The following is a 19,284-nucleotide window of genomic DNA, read 5'->3' on the forward strand; positions in this document are numbered from 1 at the left end:
CTGCTGCTCGCGACCGAAGCCGCAGCAGCAGGCTTCTCCGCATCCCTCGCTCCTCCCCCACGAGGGTGGGGGCTCCTCGTTCACTCGCGAGCGACACGAGTGAGCTGCCACGGCCTCAGGCCAGCCCCTGGAGTGCTGATACTGCAGCACGGGGCCACCGAATAACGTTATAATGACGGATTACCAAATCCTCTCTACTCTAAGCGGTCCCTGCGCACTGTCCTAATATTGGGTTATCATGAAAACGCCATTATTTGTCCATTTACCACAACAAACCCAAAACAAATGCTGACACAATACGCAACTAAGTTAAAGGGTACTTATCTCTGGAGAGCAGGAAAAGAAGAGAGGTTACAGGAAGAGGAAGGACTAGGTCACATGACCAGGACACTGGGAACAGGGCCTAGGTCGATGGGAAATGAAGTTTTTGAAAGGAAGTTTTGAAAAAAAAATGTTTTGTTTCATCTGAAAGATGGACATTTTATTTGATGTGTTGAAACTGCTGGAGAGCTAATAAATAAGAAGATGAAGCATAATGCTCGCCTCCGTCTTGACATAGAATAGGTTTCTTATTATAGTCCCTTTTTATTTGAGACAACACCACTAGGACTGCCTTATTTTTTTATTTGATGGTCAATGCTTGCTCCCATTTTAGATTTAGGTTTAGATTATGCGTTTTTCCACCCTGCATTCAATGTTCAATAAACACCCTTGAACTTTGATCACTTGTGCCTGTCTTTACTATTTCCACCATGAGTTCCTTACAGTTAGTACATCTAAATATCATAGTTTCAACTATATTTCATTTAATTGGGGGAGATGCATTACATTGATGAGTGAACACTTTTGCAAATGTACATGATCACACAGCCAAATGCATTGGTGGAAAACCTAGGTCTGTGACATGCTCAATGCATATACATTTTTGCAACTGATGCTCAACCCATGAGCTGATCCCATACTCGCTGACATTATCACCCTGTTGTTTTATACCAGCTACCCTGAGAGTGAGATGGCAGAAAAAAGAAATATTCCACCTAATTTTCCCAGTTGTCTGCCTGCTACGTCATCCACTCTGCTTAGTCTCTTACCTTCTTACCTCTTACATAATGAATACACAAAGCTAACTAAATGTTTCCGCAAAGCTGTGATCACAAGTTCCATCCAGTCTGTAGATCTACAGATCTACTGCAATACCATACACTGTAGTTAGCCTTCAGAGTTCGCTTTACTCTATGATTATGATTGCATTATATATTCTTACCTGCATTAGAGTGCTGGCCAAACTGTTTTCAGATTCTTTTTATCATATAGATGTTATCTTTTTGTCCATTCATGCAGCTAACCTTTTACATTTTACAGACACTCATCCAGAGTACCATTTGCTGAGGATGTTTGACACTTTTATTTAACATTTAATTTGTTTGCAGTAAATGTCAAATGCAAGTGTCACTGAGAATGGCTGGCGTACTTGGAGCAGTACACACTATGCGTGTCAGGTTCGCAGACAAAGCAAATATATGAGTGCCCGAGGACACACACACAGTACGGGGTAGAAAACGGAGCAAAGGTCCGCTTGGAGTCACACACAGTGACCGTAAATTGATGCTAATATCTCCCCGAGCCGTTTGGGCTGGACCTAGGACCTGGCGAGGTGAATTCTATATGGAGAAAATTGACGTATCTGCAAGATATAATTAGCACCCCTAACCAAGGAAGCACCACTCCACTGCTGGGGCCAGGATAGAACAACCACATGGAGCACATCCATTTGAAGGCAGCACAACACAATTTGGGATACAGTTGTGCACAGCAGATCCAAAAAAACTACAGTGGCTTCCGCAGTAACACATTTGACCTACAAGAGCATGGGACTCTGTAAACGGGAAGAATTTTTATATTGAACATTGGACAACATTCAATACACACCAACTCGAATTACTGCAATAAGAACTGTTTGTTTTTTCAAAATGTATATTGTCCTGATGAGGTGCACTAGATAGAAATTGTACATGTCTGTCTAGTTGCCCGAAACTCGAGTAGACATCACCATTGAGCCCATTCCTTCTAAAGTTGGTTCGAACTGGGGTTTATATAAAATGTGGTGATTGACATATGTTTAAAAGCAAGCATTTTCGAACATTTACCCTTTTTCATATTCTTGGAAAAAAAACGGTCAACTATGCACTCTTAATAGATAAGGAATAACGCTCAAGCAGATGGGAGTTCTCATTACAGAACTGAATCATTAAAATTGGGGTTTTTGCACAAGTACGAATGGTTGTTTGTATGAATGGGGATGAAAGTGGATGTGAGAAATGATGTGTGAAATGTGATCACTGGTTGGTGTGATATGTGCCTTTCTAGATTTGGTTTTTAATAGATAAGTCAATGTGTTTCATGTGAGTTTTTGTAAATGCTTTTTTCACAATGATATTTGACTGATGAATAAAATAAATGAACTTTAACATCTTTTGTCTAGAATACATGCCCTTTGAGTAGGGTTGTTTTTTGGAAAGGATTGTGTTGGCGTTTCTTATGCACAAATTGTATTATTAATGAATGGAAGGTTTCCACTTATCTACGGATAACTGCAGTTTTGGCCTCTGGGTGGGAGCAGTGTGCTAAAGCTGGTGTGTGGTGACATGCACCATTTTACCATAAGCTGATTTACATTTTTTGTCATCCGTTGCCACGGGTTGGGTGCATTTCTCACAGGTCGAGTAGGTAAACTGACAGGCCGATTCATGGAATTAATGTGCGCCGAAAATTCTGGCGCAGAGGTGCCAAAACGTGCGAATCGCAGTGCAAGTGCAAAAATCGCAGGGAAACCAGCGCACATCGATTCATGGAAGTCCGTGCGCGAGAAAAATATTGGATGTGCGCTGAAAAAGTGCGCGGCGCACGCCAGCGCACAGGTCATCCAACGGCGAGCGCCATGGCCACAGCGAAATCGCACATAGCGCGCCGCACATAACAAAAGTAGGCGGAACATGGGGCGTAACATTCGGAATGGGGAACAACGCGTGAAAATATGGGCGTCACGGGGGAAGTACAGGAGGCAAGTGCGCAGAACACCCACACGCTCGCCTACAACTCGTATTCATGGAATCGAATAGGGCAAACCAGCACATGGTCAAAGACGCGCACAAGGCCAAACAAGTCCGCCACAAGAAAGCAGGCGGTAGCCTCCCTGCGCCTGAAATAAATGTGTGCCAAAATGTGCGCTTACAAAAAGCACCTATATACAGCTATGATGAATGATCCATAATGTGGCCCTCTAGGACAAATGAGGTGCAAAGGGGTACCGACAAACACGGACACCCGCTGTGTGAAAAATAGCGTGTGCGTGTATTTCGGGGTGCGCGGGAAGTTCCACACGCAATTGGCCTGGGTACGTGTATTTCGGGGTGCGTGGGAAGTTCCACACGCGATTTTCCGTGGTACGTGTATTTCGGGGTGCGCGTGAAGTTTCACACGCGATTTCAGCAGGGTACGTGTATTCCAAGGTGCGTGGGAAGTTTCACACGCAAATTTGCAGGGTACGTGTATTTCGGTGTGTGCGTGAAGTTCCACACGCGATTCCAGCAGGTTATGTGTACCCCGGGTGCGCGGGAAATTCCACATGCGAATCCAGCAGCCTACGTGTATTTCGGGGGTGCCGGGGAGTCCTACACGTGAATTGGCCGTGTGGGTCCTCCCAGCTGTTCCCTCTACACCCTCCACAGCCCCTGCAAGCGGCCCACACCACAGGGGACTACCATGCACCCTGCACATGTCCCACAGGCAGCCCATCCACCTTGGCCATGCCCCCCAGCCAACCCACATGTCACCTTGCAGTAGGGGCACCCTCCACCAGGCCCCCACTCATGTCCCCCAGCACCCCCCCCCAGCAGTCAGGGGCACCCTCCACCAGGCCCCACTCATGTCCAACTCATGTCCACCTGCACCCCCACACCCAAGCAATGAGGGGCACCGTCCACCAGGCCCCCACTCATGTCTCCCAGCGCCCCCACTCCCCAGCAGTGCAGGGCACCCTCCACCATGCCCCCACACATGTCTCCCAGCAGCCCCACCCCCAGCATCCAGGGGCACCCTCCACCAGGCCCCCACTCATGTCTCCCTGCAACCCCACCCCCCAGCATCCAGGGGCACCCTCCACCAGGCCCCCACTCATGTCTCCCAGCACCCCCACCCCCCAGCAGTCAGGGGCACACTCCACCAGGCCCCCAGCACCCCCACCCCCCAGCATCCAGGGGCACCCTCCACCAGGCCCCCACTCATGTCTCCCAGCACCCCCACCCCCCAGCATCCAGGGGCACCCTCCACCAGGCCCCCCACTCATGTCACCCAGCGCCCCCACCCCCCAGCATCCAGGGGCACCCTCCACCAGGCCCCCACTCATGTCCCCCTGCACCCCCACCCCCCAGCATCCAGGGGCACCCTCCACCAGGCCCCACTCATGTCCAACTCATGTCCCCCTGCACCCCCACCCCCAGCAGTCAGGGGCACCCTCCACCAGGCCCCCACTCATGTCTCCCAGCACCTCCACCCCCCAGCATCCAGGGGCACCCTCCACCAGGCCCCCACTCATGTCTTCCAGCACCCCCACACCCCAGCATCCAGGGGCACCCTGCACCAGGCCCCCACTCATGTCTCCCAGCACCCCCACCCCCCAGCATCCAGGGGCACCCTCCACCAGGCCCCCACTCATGTCTCCCTGCACCCCCACCCCACAGCATCCAGGTGCACCCTCCACCAGGCCCCACTCATGTCTCCCAGCACCCCCACCCCCCAGCATCCAGGGGCACCCTCCACCAGGCCCCACTCATGTCCAACTCATGTCCCCCTGCACCCCCACCCCCCAGCAGTCAGGGGCACCCTCCACCGGGCCCCCACTCATGTCTCCCTGCACCCCCACCCCCCAGCATCCAGGGGCACCCTCCACCAGGCCCCACTCATGTCCAACTCATGTCCCCCTGCACCCCCACCCCCCAGCAGTCAGGGGCACCCTCCACCAGGCCCCCACTCATGCCCCCCTGCACCCCCACCCCCCAGCATCCAGGGGCACCCTCCACCAGGCCCCCACTCATGTCTCCCAGCACCCCCACCCCCCAGCATCCAGGGGCACCCTCCACCAGGCCCCCACTCATGTCTCCCTGCACCCCCACCCCCCAGCATCCAGGGGCACCCTCCACCAGGCCCCCACTCATGTCCAACTCATGTCCCCCTGCACCGCCACCCGCCAGCAGTCAGGGGCACCCTCCACCAGGCCCCACTCATGTCCAACTCATGTCCCCCTGCACCCCCACCCCCCAGCATCCAGGGGCACCCTCCGCCAGGCCCCCACTCATGTCTCCCAGCACCCCCACCCCCCAGCATCCAGGGGCACCCTCCACCAGGCCCCCACTCATGTCTCCCTGCACCCCCACCCCCCAGCAGTGCTATTTGCCTGGGTACGTGTATTTCAGGGGTGCGCGGGTAGTCTTACACACGATTTCATCAGGGTACGTGTATTATGGGTCCGCGTGAACTTCCACATGCGATATCAGCAGGGTATGTGTATTACGGGGTTCGCGTTAACTTCCACACGCGATATCAGCAGGGTACGTGTATTACGGGGTTCGCGTTAACTTCCACACGCGCGTGTTACGTGTATTCCTGGGGTGGGCGGGAAGATTTACACGGTCGCCTACAACGTGCCAAAAAAAAGGTCCAATCCGGAAACACGTACGCCAGCATGAAGCAGGCGCACGTCCCGCGCAGCCTAAAAGTGTGCGCAAACAACAAACAAGCTCAGACGCCAGGATGAATATACCGTTCCTAGCAGCAGTGGCCATGGGATACCGCAGGAGGAGGAGGAGGATAGTCAGGGCCAGAATCTTCACACCCAGAACCAGCCTTTTTGGTATGCCTGATGACCAGGTGTATGGGAGGTACAGGTTTCCACCTCACATAATACTCGACCTGGTCAGTGAGTGGGAGGATGACCTCACATCACCCACCCTGTGCTCCCAAGCGCTGAGCCCCCTGGAGAAGGTCCTCAATGTACTGCACTTCTTGGATACCGGATCATTTCAGCGGACAAGTGACATAGTGGGGGGCGGGTGTCACAGGCCACGCTGTCACGGTGCCTACACCAGGTGTTGGCCATCATCACTGCACGCCCATCAGTCCGCAGGCACATATACCTGCTCAGAACACCTGCAGAAAGGCAGCCTGTCAGCCAGGATTTCTACAGGGTGGCCCAATTCCCCAAAGTGCTAGGTGCCATTGATTGCACCCATGTGGCTCTACGTCCCCCCAGGGCATCTGAGCACATCTATCGAAACCGCAAGCACTGGCATTCCATCAACGTCCAGGTAGTATGTGATGGCAAGGGAATCATCACCTCAGTATATGCCAACTATCCAGGGTCCACCCACGACTGCTTCATTTACAGGATGTCAACTCTAAACCGGGACATGGAAGCTGGGCGGCATGGCGATGCATGGCTGCTTGGTGAGTATAAATGCCACAGCACACGCATGCATGACAGATACAGAGTAATGTCACTACCCCACTAATGATCCCCATCACCACCTCCCCAGGGGACAGTGCCTACCCTCTGAGCACACACATGATGACGCCAATTTGGAACCCCATCACGCCTCCCGAGGTAAGATACAACAAAGCCCATATTGCAACCCGGGGCATAGTGGAGCACACATTCAGAGTGCTCAAGTCACGCTTTCGCTCCCTTGACCGTTCTGGCGGGCAGCTGTTATACGCTCCCCCAGTAGTGTGCAGGATCATAGTGGCAGCATGTGTCCTGCACAATGTTGCAACACGCCGGGGCCTGGCTGTGGACATGGTGGTGCCCCCACATCCCCAACCACATGCACGCCCGCTGGGCATGGGAGGGGAAAGGGCACAGGGTGAGGCAGCCCGTACGCAGCTGGTGGCTAATTACTTGAATTAGAAATCACACCCCTGTGGAGTGCACACAGCCCTGGCACATACCATCTGACAATCAATGATGACTCAATCTGACAATTCTGATGAATTAAGGGACAGTCAACTGTCAGAACCATAGCAGCCTGAGATTTTTCACCTGGAATTGTCACAATGTGTGCATCCCTACCTACACAAACACCACCAATGCAGTGTCATCAAAAGACACACTTCTATGCAGCAAAAATGAATACCCACTTGCTAAATACAACATGAGAACAGTGCCATGTCACCCAACCCCTCCCCGGCACCGCCACACAACACACCATGGCATGTCATGCTATGTGAGAGCAAACAAATTAATCCCCACAACATGACACAAGTGTCACAAAGTACAGTGTCCCTAATGGAAACTGGCCACACATGAAATGCTCACAGTAATGCAGGACCAACAACACACATTACCAAATATTTACCAATAATAGTAATCACCTACACAACCTCCAACCTACCATAAACATGACAGTACGGATTTAAAAAATTGGTAGTCTCACTACCTGATAATGCCAGCACTTTGAACACTTCCAACTGTACAGTGTTAGCGCCACGCAAAAGTGTAGGTGCACCGCTTACAACATGGACTCCATTTCCAAAGTAGACCGCCTTGTGAAGACATGAGAAATGGACCTGCAAATTAGGAGGATGAGATGGATGCAGAGGCACATATCAATACACCATGCAGTGTACAATACAACAACAATATGCACTAGGAATGTATACACAGCATTGACTACAGACTGCCCACACATCAAATGGGAGGCAAACGTCACTGTGTAAGTCAATGTCACTTGGGCACACCCTTTGCAAGCCCATGGAAACGGGAAGCAGGAGGGGTGTGTGTCACACAAACCCAAGCATCTAACCCAAATTCAGGACAAGCCTGCATGTGCCCAGCCACAATACAGCGTATGCCCACGGGAGCCACACAAGGCAACACACTGTCAAAAAAATCAAAAATCAAAAATGGCCATGAATGGGCCTGGGGGGTGGGGGAGGCCACCCAGGAGGTCCGAGGACAGGGTGCACACCAAAACCCACCTGTGTGGATCTTGCGGGAAAAAAAACACCTCCATGGGCTCATGGCCTGCACGGCTACCCTATTGTGAGAGATTTGCTGCTGTCGCTCTCCTCACCCTCTGCAGCTGCATCAGGAGGTGGTGGCACTATGGGCGGCAGCCCACGCAAAGCCCTAGTCTGGTCCTCCATGGCAGCAAGCATGCGGGTGTGGAAGGTCTGGTTCTGGAGGATAATCGTGCAGAGGTCCCCATGCAACAACTCAGGGGATGCCCGGACCTCCTCCCTAGTTGCCTGCATCTCAGCTGAGAGCGTACGTGTGAGCCGCTCCAGCTGCTGTTCTGTCCTTGTGTCAGTTGAAGCCTCAAGCTCAACAAGAGTCACCATGAGCTGACGGAGTTCCACCCTCAGGGCTTCCCTGTGGCCCTGGGACTCAATAGAAATGGCTTCCCGCAGAGTCTCCGGTGCCGCCCGCCTGTCCCTGTTGGACGCCAACATGTCCTCCCTGTGTGACTGGCAAATGGAGTCTGTTGCCTGCTGTAGTTGTTCCATCAGCCTTTCTTGGGGGACAATGGAAGTGGCCACCCTATCAATGGCCTGAGCCATCATCTCAGATGATGCTGCCTGTTGGTTTGCCATACCGTATATGGATTGCTCCCATGCGGTATTGCCAGGTGGCGTACGGCCACCGCGTCGGCGGGCACCACACCTGTCTGGGGCAAGGCGAACTGCGCCTTTCTGTGCCGGCACTGCCTGAGGCTGCAGGACTGCATTCCCCCTCTGATCTGCTGGCCCAGGAACAGGATCAGATGTTGCGGAGTGTGACCCTGCATCTGTAACCACCAAAGGCGGACCTACCAACACTGACATCCCCATTGAGGGTTCTACCCCTGGTGCAGGTGGGTTGGACAGTACATAATCCCTCCCAGAAACACTTAGCTGCGACCGCACATAGGTCTCATCATCCGAATCGACACCTGAATAGAGCTCGGGGGAGGTGCACCCAGAGACACCCCTTGAGATGATGGTCTGCAGCAAGTGTGGGTTCTCACCCACCACCACACCACGTCCCTCACTGGTGCCCGGTCGGGCCTGAGACCCCTCCTGGGTCTGCACCATCTCCACAACCCCTGTAGTATCAAGTGTGTCGTCCTCTGCAAAGACATGAAAGAAAAGAAATGGGAACAGGCATTAGCACCATGGCACACAATTAGGGCTGAGAAGCAACAGAAACAGTACTTCATTGCCACATGTCCCACATGACTCTAACCCTCCCATGCATGCACCGTCACTGCGTGTGAAGGGGAGGCAAATGGCACACATTGATTACACCAAGATGGAAGACCAACACATTTGCTGCATTCTGGCTAGCAGTGCCATCACACATTGGCCTGTGATTGGCATGTCCAATACACATAAATGACACATGCCATCACACAGATGGCATGTACCATAGCCATGTCACACATGTGACAATAGGACTGAGAAATGCCTAGTGAAAGTGTGGAATGCAAACAATCAGCCTGAATGAACACAGAATAATACACAACTATGTTGTGGCAAGATGACACTTCAAGGGCAACTGGCGTGAGGTTGGGCTGAATGTCTACTGTTGCCAGAAGGGATACTGCAATACCCAGATCCTGGTGCGCAGAATGTATTGGATGAAGCACATGGGTGACCCAAACCACTCAGGCACACACACCCTCACCTGGCACTCAATCAGAAGCCCTCACACACACACCATACACATGGATGACACACACATGTATGTGCACTCACCGGACAATGCCTTGTAATCTGGCAGGTCTCCCACGCCTTGGATCTGTTCCTCCGTGACGTAGGTCCCAGCAACATGCTCATGTGGAGTGAGTTCTATGTCCTCTGCTGGAGACCCACCTCCAGTCACTAGAGTTGCGGCATGACTTGAGGCCAGCTTTTTCTTTGCCCTGCGCTTCAGGTCATTCCAGCGCTTGTAGCAATCATTAGCTGTGCGCCTCACGAATCCAAGGGCACTTATGATGTCCGCGATGGTCTGCCAGTGTGCCTGACGTTGTGCAGGTGTGGTCTTGCATCCTGCAGTAATCACCATTTCGCTGTCATGTGCGGACACATACTCCACAAGTGCATCAAGTTCGGCCTGATTGAAGCTGGGCTTCCTTGGTGGGCCGGACTGTGTAGCCGTGTCTGGGGCATCAGCCTGTACTGGACGAGCACTCTTCCTCTTCCGCTTGGAAGGTGGTGGGGATCCTGAGTGTCCTACGCCGCTCTGGACACTAGGGGCAGGAGCCCCGGTGGACTGTGGACTAGGAGTGTGGGAATGAACACTCACCATGGGACTTGGTGCAGGCATTAGCTGAAGTGTGATGTAGTCAGGGGGAACGTCAGCAGGATGGACTGGGACCGACACTGTCCTGGCTGGGAGACTCATAGCTGGGGTGGATGGAGCCGCAGCTGCCCCTGCAGCCTCCCCACCCTGCCTACAAGGGGCAGCAGATGACATAGCTGCCCCTGATCCACATGGCCTTGTGACACCAACGTGCACCACCACACGTGGCCTAGACCTGCTGACCTGGAAGTCAGCCATGGAGTCACCCTGTGCCAGGTCTGGTGCCACAATGGGCTGGTCCAACAAGGGCTGAGCAGGGATGGTGTCAGCCACGTTACCCTCAACCGGGGTGGGCATGGGTGTCCCTGACTGGTCACCCACACATGGGGGGCTAGGGGCACCCTGCAAGTCCCGGCCACGTCCCCTACCGTATCCACCACGGCCACCTCTTGTGGCTCGGCCACCTTTGCCACCCTTACCGCGTGCTCGCCTCCCAACCATGGCACTGATGTTGTTGTGCGAATGTGAGTTGCAGTAAAATATTGTCCTGGGCAATTGGGGGTCAAAGGGGTAGGGTACTAGATGGAATTCGTACCCTAGTGCTCTAGCAAGGCTGTATGTGACCCCTGGGGGAAGATGAGGTGTCACGCAACGCACAGGCACCCCAAAAAAGGGAGATAATGTGCACGCAACCGCTCCTAGACCACGTGCGTGGAAAAATAAACCTGCACTACGCTGTGGCACCCAGAAACACAAAAATGAACATATGCGTGTCACACGCAGCCTAGACTGACCTCTGAAGGGGTACGCAACACACGGGGCAAGCACAAATGTTAAATACGTGCGTGACTCACCGTCTACCAGGAAAAATCGCGTGAAAAATACGCGCGTGTGCGCGTTGGCAACACCCCCACCAAAAGAAGAATTGTACGCTGTCTGAGGAGACAGGACAACAGAGGAAGTGAACGCTGTTTGAGGAAACAGGCCCAGGAAAAAGACAAAAAGAGAAAAAGCTGTCAGAGGTAACAGGGAGTACGAACTTGGAACGCTGTGAAGTAAATCGCGTGTGAACCGACAAGAAGTACAGATTTCACCCACTCGCTCTCCACGAAAAGCACGTACAAGGAAATGGCGTTCTACACGTACCTTTTAAACATGTCCACACGTCCAGCGTCACTTCCGCGTGTATGCGCTAAGGCCCTATCCTCCAATTACACAAGCTGACACTCTGACGTGCAGTCATAGGGAAACGCCCGCGCACGCACGTCACAGACGCGCATACGTGCTGAGGCCCTTTGCACCAATTGCACGCTATGACACTCTGACGTGCTTATTTTTTGTACGCGCCATGGAAAACGCACGTGCGCGTAACGTCATAGACGCGCCTACATGCTGGGGGCCTTTGGGCCAATGAATTCGCATACGTGTGCTGACGCGCTTACGCGCTAAGGCCCTTTCCTCGAATTACACACAGATGTGCTTGATTTTCACGTGCCAAATCACTCCCTATCAAGCTGGCCACGCATAAGCACACGGAAGACCACGCTCCTGCCCAGAAGGCTGAATTACTGCCCCCCAGAGCCCCGAGCATGCTCCCACCTGCCATGGGCTGCTGCCTGATTGCCTACTGCCCATGTGCCCTGCCATTTGCTGCCTGCACATCAGCCAGGGGTGCTGTTGCTGTGACCACCCCTGCTGGAACCGAAGACTCCCGACTGGGATTCCATCGCTCCACAGACCAGCCCCAGGACCCAGTTGCCCACCCACTCCTGCCTCTGGGGTTGTCATGTCGGGCACTGCAACATCTGGCACCACTGGCAACCCCCGGCCAGAGAGGCAGAGGGGCACCAGCTTCACTGCCACCGAAGTTGGTGTCCTGGTGGAGCAAGTCCTGGGGCAGTATGATGCCCTCTTCGGAGGTTTGCGTGCCGACAAGGAAGGACGGACTCAGATCTGGACGGACATTGTGACTGCCATCAACGCGGAGGGGGTGGCAGTCCGACTATTCCATCATGTCAAGAAGCGCTGGGAGGACTTCAGGTCCAGGACCCTAAACAAGGCCCGGCGTCTCTTGAAGGCAGCAGATGCTAAGGGGCGCCGGGGCCACTTTGTTGGACGATCAGATGAGGGTCCTGGAACGCATATCCCCAGCGCCCCACGTCCAGGTCCTTGAGAGGCAGACATGTCTGGAGTCGAGCGGTAAGTGTACATGCATCATGATTGTAAGTTGTGCTTGTGGTGGTGTGCCAGTAGTGTGCAGGTTGCACATGTGTTTTTATGGGGCCAAGTATGGGGGGGGTGTACAGGGCCGTGAGGCTAACACATGCGAGGGCTATCATGTGTGAGACATGGATGGTGCTTGTGTGTGTAGGCTTGCATGCCAAATGCAGTTGTGTGGGCACACATGTTTGGATGAATGTGTATGTAAGTAGGCATGTTCGTGATGTCACACATGGATGTTGGTTTCAGCTGCATGTATCAGCACTGTGTACATGTGCATGTGTGTGTATTTGACAAGGGTGCAACAGTGATGCAACATGGATGCATTTGACAGCGGGATGTGGAAGCCTGATTGGCAGATGTGACATGGATGCCAATCTGAACACTGCGACAGTTGGCAGAGGTGTACACATGCATGCAAGTGTGCTGGTGTGTGTGCATGTGTAGTGCACTCCCTGTGTTGCATGTGATGTCTGGCTCACCTTTGCCTGCTCATGCTGTTGTATGTGTATGGATGGTGCTGGCTGTTGCAATATGGCTGTGTATGGCTCATGTGTGCGAGTTGAAATGACATGTGTGTTGGCGAATGTGATGCCATGTCTGAGGTTTCCAAATGCCACTCATGTACAACTGTCATGTGTGTATGTGTCCATTGTACAGTGCCCTGATGCCTGTGTTTTATTTCTCCCTGTCTGCAGCATCAACTGATGAAGAGGGTGGAGAAGGTGCTGTGGAGCACAGTGGCAGGGATTGCACCGCCAGCCGGAGACGCAAGGCCTGGCTCCCCTCCCAGGTTTTCATCTCGTCGGGGAGTGAGGAGTCCGGTGCTGCGTCCCAGGCCGCAGCTGCCGGGGGGAGGTCCAGGAGGCGGAGGTCGGAGTTGGACTCCTCGGCAGCAGAAGGGGCAGCTGGGACCCCACAGGGCCCTACGGGGGAAGATGGCACGGAGTCATCCAGGTTGGTGGGGTGGTTGGTGGAGGAGGAGGCCGTGCAAGCGACAGAGACGGGGTCTGGAGATGGGGATTCCACTGGTGCTAGTGGTGCAGTGCAGGACCAGGGACAGGAGGCAGCACAGGCTGCCGCGGAGGTGCTTGTGTGCAATCCTGTCCCTGATCCTGTCACTGCATCATCTTGCACCAGCAGGGATGCCTACGTCCAGACCCGTTTTCAGGCAGGGGATGAGTTTACAACAACTGGCCTTCCTCTGCTTGTGGACGTGGCTATCCAGGTACGGGTTGAGCCTGTCCTGACTGGTGTGGCGTTGCGTCAACGGGCCATGCAAGGTGACCTGCAGTCTTTTCATGAGGAGACTGCATGTCATCTCGAATGGCTCGTTGACCGCGTCGGCTTACTGGGACAGGTCACCCATGCCGGATTCCTCCGTTTGCTGGAGCTTGTTCCGACCCCCTCCTCAACTGAACACCCTATGCGCCAGTCATCCTCCGTGCCATCTTTCCACCCATTTGTCACCTGGGTGCCCTGTGGAGCTGCCTCTGACGGTGCGGCCAGGCTGGTGGAGGACACATCCCTGCCACAGTCGGGAGTCGGACGTCCAGCAGGGGTGGCCACATCAACGACTGAACACCGGCCGGTGGAGGATGGGCAGGCAGCAGGAGCCAGGGCACGGGCACAGGCACAGCAGCAGCAGCAACGAGGTGGGAGCCATGATGGCTCGGGCATTCGACATCGGAGGGGCAGGCATCGGCCGGAGGGCAGGAGGACCCAGGACAGGAAGTGTCTTCCGTGTGGCAGCGGTTGGGCCACGCCATAGATGCGGAGCGGCAGCGGGCAGAAGAGGCAAGGCTCTTGATGATCAGGGCGGAGAACTCCATGCGGAGGGCCCTGAGGTGGGCCGAGTGCCTCAAGGCAATCTGCAGGGAGTTGGAGGAGAACATGTCGTCGGCCCTGCGGACCCTCTGGGCCATGGAGGAGGACCGCCTCTGGGACATTTAGCAGGAGTTCGATGATGCCCTGGCCCGGAACATCCAGAAGTGAGCCGTCGGACTAGCCCGCTGCCCTTGTAAATAGTTCTTTAGTGTTAAGTTTCCTTTCGGTTTTGTTTTGTTTTGGGCGCTTGGACAATGCCCCAACTTCTTGTATATAGTTCTTCATTAGGTAGTATTTTATTTTATAGGTTTCATTTAAAGGATTGGGCACATGGACCCTGGATGTTCACCTTGTACATAGTTTGACAATGGATTTGAATTTTTGATTTTTTTTTCACATGGATCAATGGTTTTTTCTTATTTTGGAACATTGGATTTATTTTCTCAGACTGACATTTTGGAGACTTGCTTTTGGATTGCCTTTCATTTGGATTTCATGCATCTTTTTCATTTATTTGACATGCTGGATTTCATTTATTATTTCCATTTTCTTCTGTTCCATTTCATTGCCTTGCTTTTCTGTTTAATACATTATAATTTTCTACTTCAATGTGTGGTATTCTCTCTTTGGTTTCATGCATGTCACAATGTGTGTTCTATCATTCACATGCTGTCATTGTGTGGGTTTGACGGATATGTGTTGATGTGCAGACTAGCCATTTGGGATGCATCATGTGCTGGTGATTTCTTTGTCGGGTGGATGTCATACCTGGTGGTGTGTTCGGACTGGGGTGGCGTAGGCAGTGTATTGAGTGGGCATGGGGGCCATGATTATGGATCGTCATGAGGTGTTGGGGGGACATGTATGGGGGCCTGCTGGCAGGTGCCTTGCACTGCTGGGGGGTGGGGGTTCAGGGGGACATGAGTGGGGGCCTGCTGGCAGGTGTCCCACAGTGCTGGGGGTGGGGGTGCAGGGGGACATGTATGGGGGCCTGCTGGCAGGTGCCCTGCACAGCTGGGGGGTGGGGGTCCAGGGGGACATGAGTGGGGGCCTGGTGGAGGGTGCCCCACAGTGCTGGGGAGAGGTGGTGCTGGGAGACATGAGTGGGGGCCTGGTGGAGGGTGCCCCACAGTGCTGGGGGGTGGGGGTGCTGGGAGACATGAGTGGGGGCCTGGTGAAGGGTGCCCCACAGTGCTGGGGGGTGGTGGTGCTGGGAGACATGAGTGGGGGCCTGGTGGAGGGTGCCCCACAGTGCTGGGGGGTGGGGGTGCTGGGAGACATGAGTGGGGCCTGGTGGAGGGTGCCCCACAGTGCTGGGGGGTGGGGGTGCTGGGAAACATGAGTGGGGGCCTGGTGGAGGGTGCCCCACAGTGCTGGGGGTGGGGGTGCTGGGAGACATGAGTGGGGGCCTGGTGGAGGGTGCCCCACAGTGCTGGGGGTGGGGGTACGGGGGGACATGAGTGGGGGCCTGGTGGAGGGTGCCCCTGACTGCTGGGGGATGGGGGTGCTGGGAGACATGAGTGGGGGCCTGGTGGAAGGTGCCCCACAGTGCTGGGGGGTGGGGGTGCTGGGAGACATGAGTGGGGGCCTGGTGGAGGGTGCCCCACAGTGCTGGGGGGTGGGGGTGCAGGGGGACATGAGTGGGGGCCTGCTGGCAGGTGTCCCACAGTGCTGGGGGATGGGGGTGCAGGGGGACATGAGTGGGGGTATGCTGGCAGGTGCCCTGCACTGCTGGGGGGTGGGGGTGCTGGGAGACATGAGTGGGGGCCTGCTGGCAGGTGCCCTGCACTGCTGGGGGGTGGGGGTGCAGGGGGACATGAGTGGGGGCATGCTGGCAGGTGTCCCACAGTGCTGGGGGTTGGGGGTGCAGGTGGACATGAGTGGGGGCCTGCTGGCAGGTGCCCTTTACTGCTGGGGGGTGGGGGTACTGGGAGGCATGAGTGGGGGCCTGGTGGAGGGTGCCCCACAGTGCTGGGGGGTGGGGGTGCTAGGAGGCATGAGTGGGGGCCTGGTGGAGGGTGCCCCACAGTGCTGGTGGGTGGGGGTGCTAGGAGACATGAGTGGGGGCCTGGTGGAGGGTGCCCCACAGTGCTGGGGGGTGAGGGTGCAGGGGGACAATAGTGGGGACCTGCTGGCAGGTGTCTCACAGTGCTGGGGGGTGGGGGTGCAGGGGGACATGTATGGGGGCCTGCTGGCAGGTGCCCTGCACTGCTGGGGGGTGGGGGTCCAGGGGGATATGAGTGGGGGCCTGGTGGAGGGTGCCCCACAGTGCTGGGGGGTGGTGGTGGTGGGAGACATGAGTGGGGGCCTGGTGGAGGGTGCCCCACAGTGCTGGGGGGTGGGGGTGCTGGGAGACATGAGTGGGGGCCTGGTGGAGGGTGCCCCACAGTGCTGGGGGGTGGGGGTGCTGGGAAACATGAGTGGGGGCCTGGTGGAGGGTGCCCCACAGTGCTGGGGGTGCTGGGAGACCTGAATGGGGGCCTGGTGGAGGGTGCCCCACAGTGCTGGGGGGTGGGGGTGCAGGGGGACATGAGTGGGGGCCTGGCGGAGGGTGCCCCTGACTGCTGGGGGGTGGGGGTGCTGGGAGACATGAGTGGGGGCCTGCTGGCAGGTGCCCTGCACTGCTGGGGGGTGGGGGTGCAGGGGGACATGAGTGGGGGCATGCTGGCAGGTGTCCCACAGTGCTGGGGGTTGGGGGTGCAGGTGGACATGAGTGGGGGCCTGCTGGCAGGTGCCCTTTACTGCTGGGGGGTGGGGGTACTGGGAGGCATGAGTGGGGGCCTGGTGGAGGGTGCCCCACAGTGCTGGGGGGTGGGGGTGCTAGGAGGCATGAGTGGGGGCCTGGTGGAGGGTGCCCCACAGTGCTGGTGGGTGGGGGTGCTAGGAGACATGAGTGGGGGCCTGGTGGAGGGTGCCCCACAGTGCTGGGGGGTGAGGGTGCAGGGGGACAATAGTGGGGACCTGCTGGCAGGTGTCTCACAGTGCTGGGGGGTGGGGGTGCAGGGGGACATGTATGGGGGCCTGCTGGCAGGTGCCCTGCACTGCTGGGGGGTGGGGGTCCAGGGGGATATGAGTGGGGGCCTGGTGGAGGGTGCCCCACAGTGCTGGGGGGTGGTGGTGGTGGGAGACATGAGTGGGGGCCTGGTGGAGGGTGCCCCACAGTGCTGGGGGGTGGGGGTGCTGGGAGACATGAGTGGGGGCCTGGTGGAGGGTGCCCCACAGTGCTGGGGGGTGGGGGTGCTGGGAAACATGAGTGGGGGCCTGGTGGAGGGTGCCCCACAGTGCTGGGGGTGCTGGGAGACCTGAATGGGGGCCTGGTGGAGGGTGCCCCACAGTGCTGGGGGGTGGGGGTGCAGGGGGACATGAGTGGGGGCCTGGCGGAGGGTGCCCCTGACTGCTGGGGGGTGGGGGTGCTGGGAGACATGAGTGGAGGCCTGGTGGAGGGTGCCCCACAGTGCTGGGGGGTGGGGGTGCTGGGAGACATGAGTGGGGGCCTGGTGGAGGGTGTCCCACAGTGCTGGGGGGTGGGGGTGCAGGGGGACATGAGTAGGGGCCTGCTGGCAGGTGTCCCACAGTGTTGGGGGGTGGGGGTGCAGGGGGACATGAGTGGGGGCCTGCTGGCAGGTGCCCTGCACTCCTGGGGGGTGGGGGTGCAGGGGGACATGAGTGGGGGCATGCTGGCAGGTGTCCCACAGTGCTGGGGGTTGGGGGTGCACGGGGACATGAGTGGGGGCCTGCTGGCAGGTTCCCTGCACTGCTGGGGGGTGGGGGTGCTGGGAGACATGAGTGGGGGCCTGGTGGAGGGTGCCCCACAGTGCTGGGGGGTGGGGGTGCTGGGAGACATGAGTGGGGGCCTGGTGGAGGGTACCCCATAGTGCTGGGGGGTGGGGGTGCTGGGAGACATGAGTGGGGACCTGGTGGAGGGTGCCCCACAGTGCTGGGGGGTGGGGGTACAGGGGGACATGAGTGGGGGCCTGCTGGCAGGTGCCCTGCACTGCTGGGGGGTGGGGGTGCACGGGGACATGAGTGGGGGCCTGCTGGCAGGTGTCCCACAGTGCTGGGGGGGTGGGGGTGCAGGGGGACATGAGTGGGGGTATGCTGGCAGGTGCCCTGCACTGCTGGGGGGTGGGGGTGCTGGGAGACATGAGTGGGGGCCTGCTGGCAGGTGCCCTGCACTGCTGGGGGGTGGGGGTGCAGGGGGACATGAGTGGGGGCATGCTGGCAGGTGTCCCACAGTGCTGGGGGTTGGGGGTGCACGGGGACATGAGTGGGGGCCTGCTGGCAGGTGCCCTGCACTGCTGGAGGGTGGGGGTGCTGGGAGACATGAGTGGGGGCCTGGTGGAGGGTGCCCCACAGTGCTGGGGGGTGGGGGTGCTGGGAGACATGAGTGGGGGCCTGGTGGAGGGTACCCCACAGTGCTGGGGGGTGGGGGTGCTGGGAGACATGAGTGGGGACCTGGTGGAGGGTGGCCCACAGTGCTGGGGGTGCTGGGAGACATGCATTGTTGATCAGTAGTGCAGGGTGACATGTGGCTTGGCTGGGGGGCATGCCCATGGTGGATGGTCTGCCTGCGGGACATGAGCAGGGGTGCAGGGTAGTCCCCTGTGGTGTGGGCTGCCGGCAGGGGTCGTGGAGGGTGTAGAGGGAACACCTTGGAGGACCCACACGGCCAATTCACGTGTAGTACTCCCCGGAACCCCTGAAATACACGTACCCTGCTGAATTTGCATGTGAGACTTCCCGCGCACCCCTGGAACACACGTACCCAGGACAATCGCGTGTGGAACTTCCCGCGCACCCCTGAAAGACACGTACCCTGCTGAATTTGTGTGTGAAACTTCACGCGCACCCCTGAAATACACGTTCCCCGCTCGCACAGGGCCAATCGCGTGTGAAACTTA

The 19,284-nt window shown here is 56.7% G+C and overlaps 1 protein-coding gene across 3 annotated transcripts in view; it reads right to left on the reverse strand.

The window, feature by feature from the left end:
- Window positions 1-19,284, reverse strand: part of CADM3 (cell adhesion molecule 3) — a 1,437,124-nt gene that overhangs the window by 573,447 nt on the left and 844,393 nt on the right. The gene's annotated exons all lie outside the window — the stretch shown is intronic.

This window comes from Ambystoma mexicanum, chromosome 1q (genome assembly GCF_040938575.1).
Source record: "Ambystoma mexicanum isolate Mex_15411 chromosome 1q, UKY_AmexF1_1, whole genome shotgun sequence".
Lineage (NCBI taxonomy): Eukaryota > Metazoa > Chordata > Amphibia > Caudata > Ambystomatidae > Ambystoma > Ambystoma mexicanum.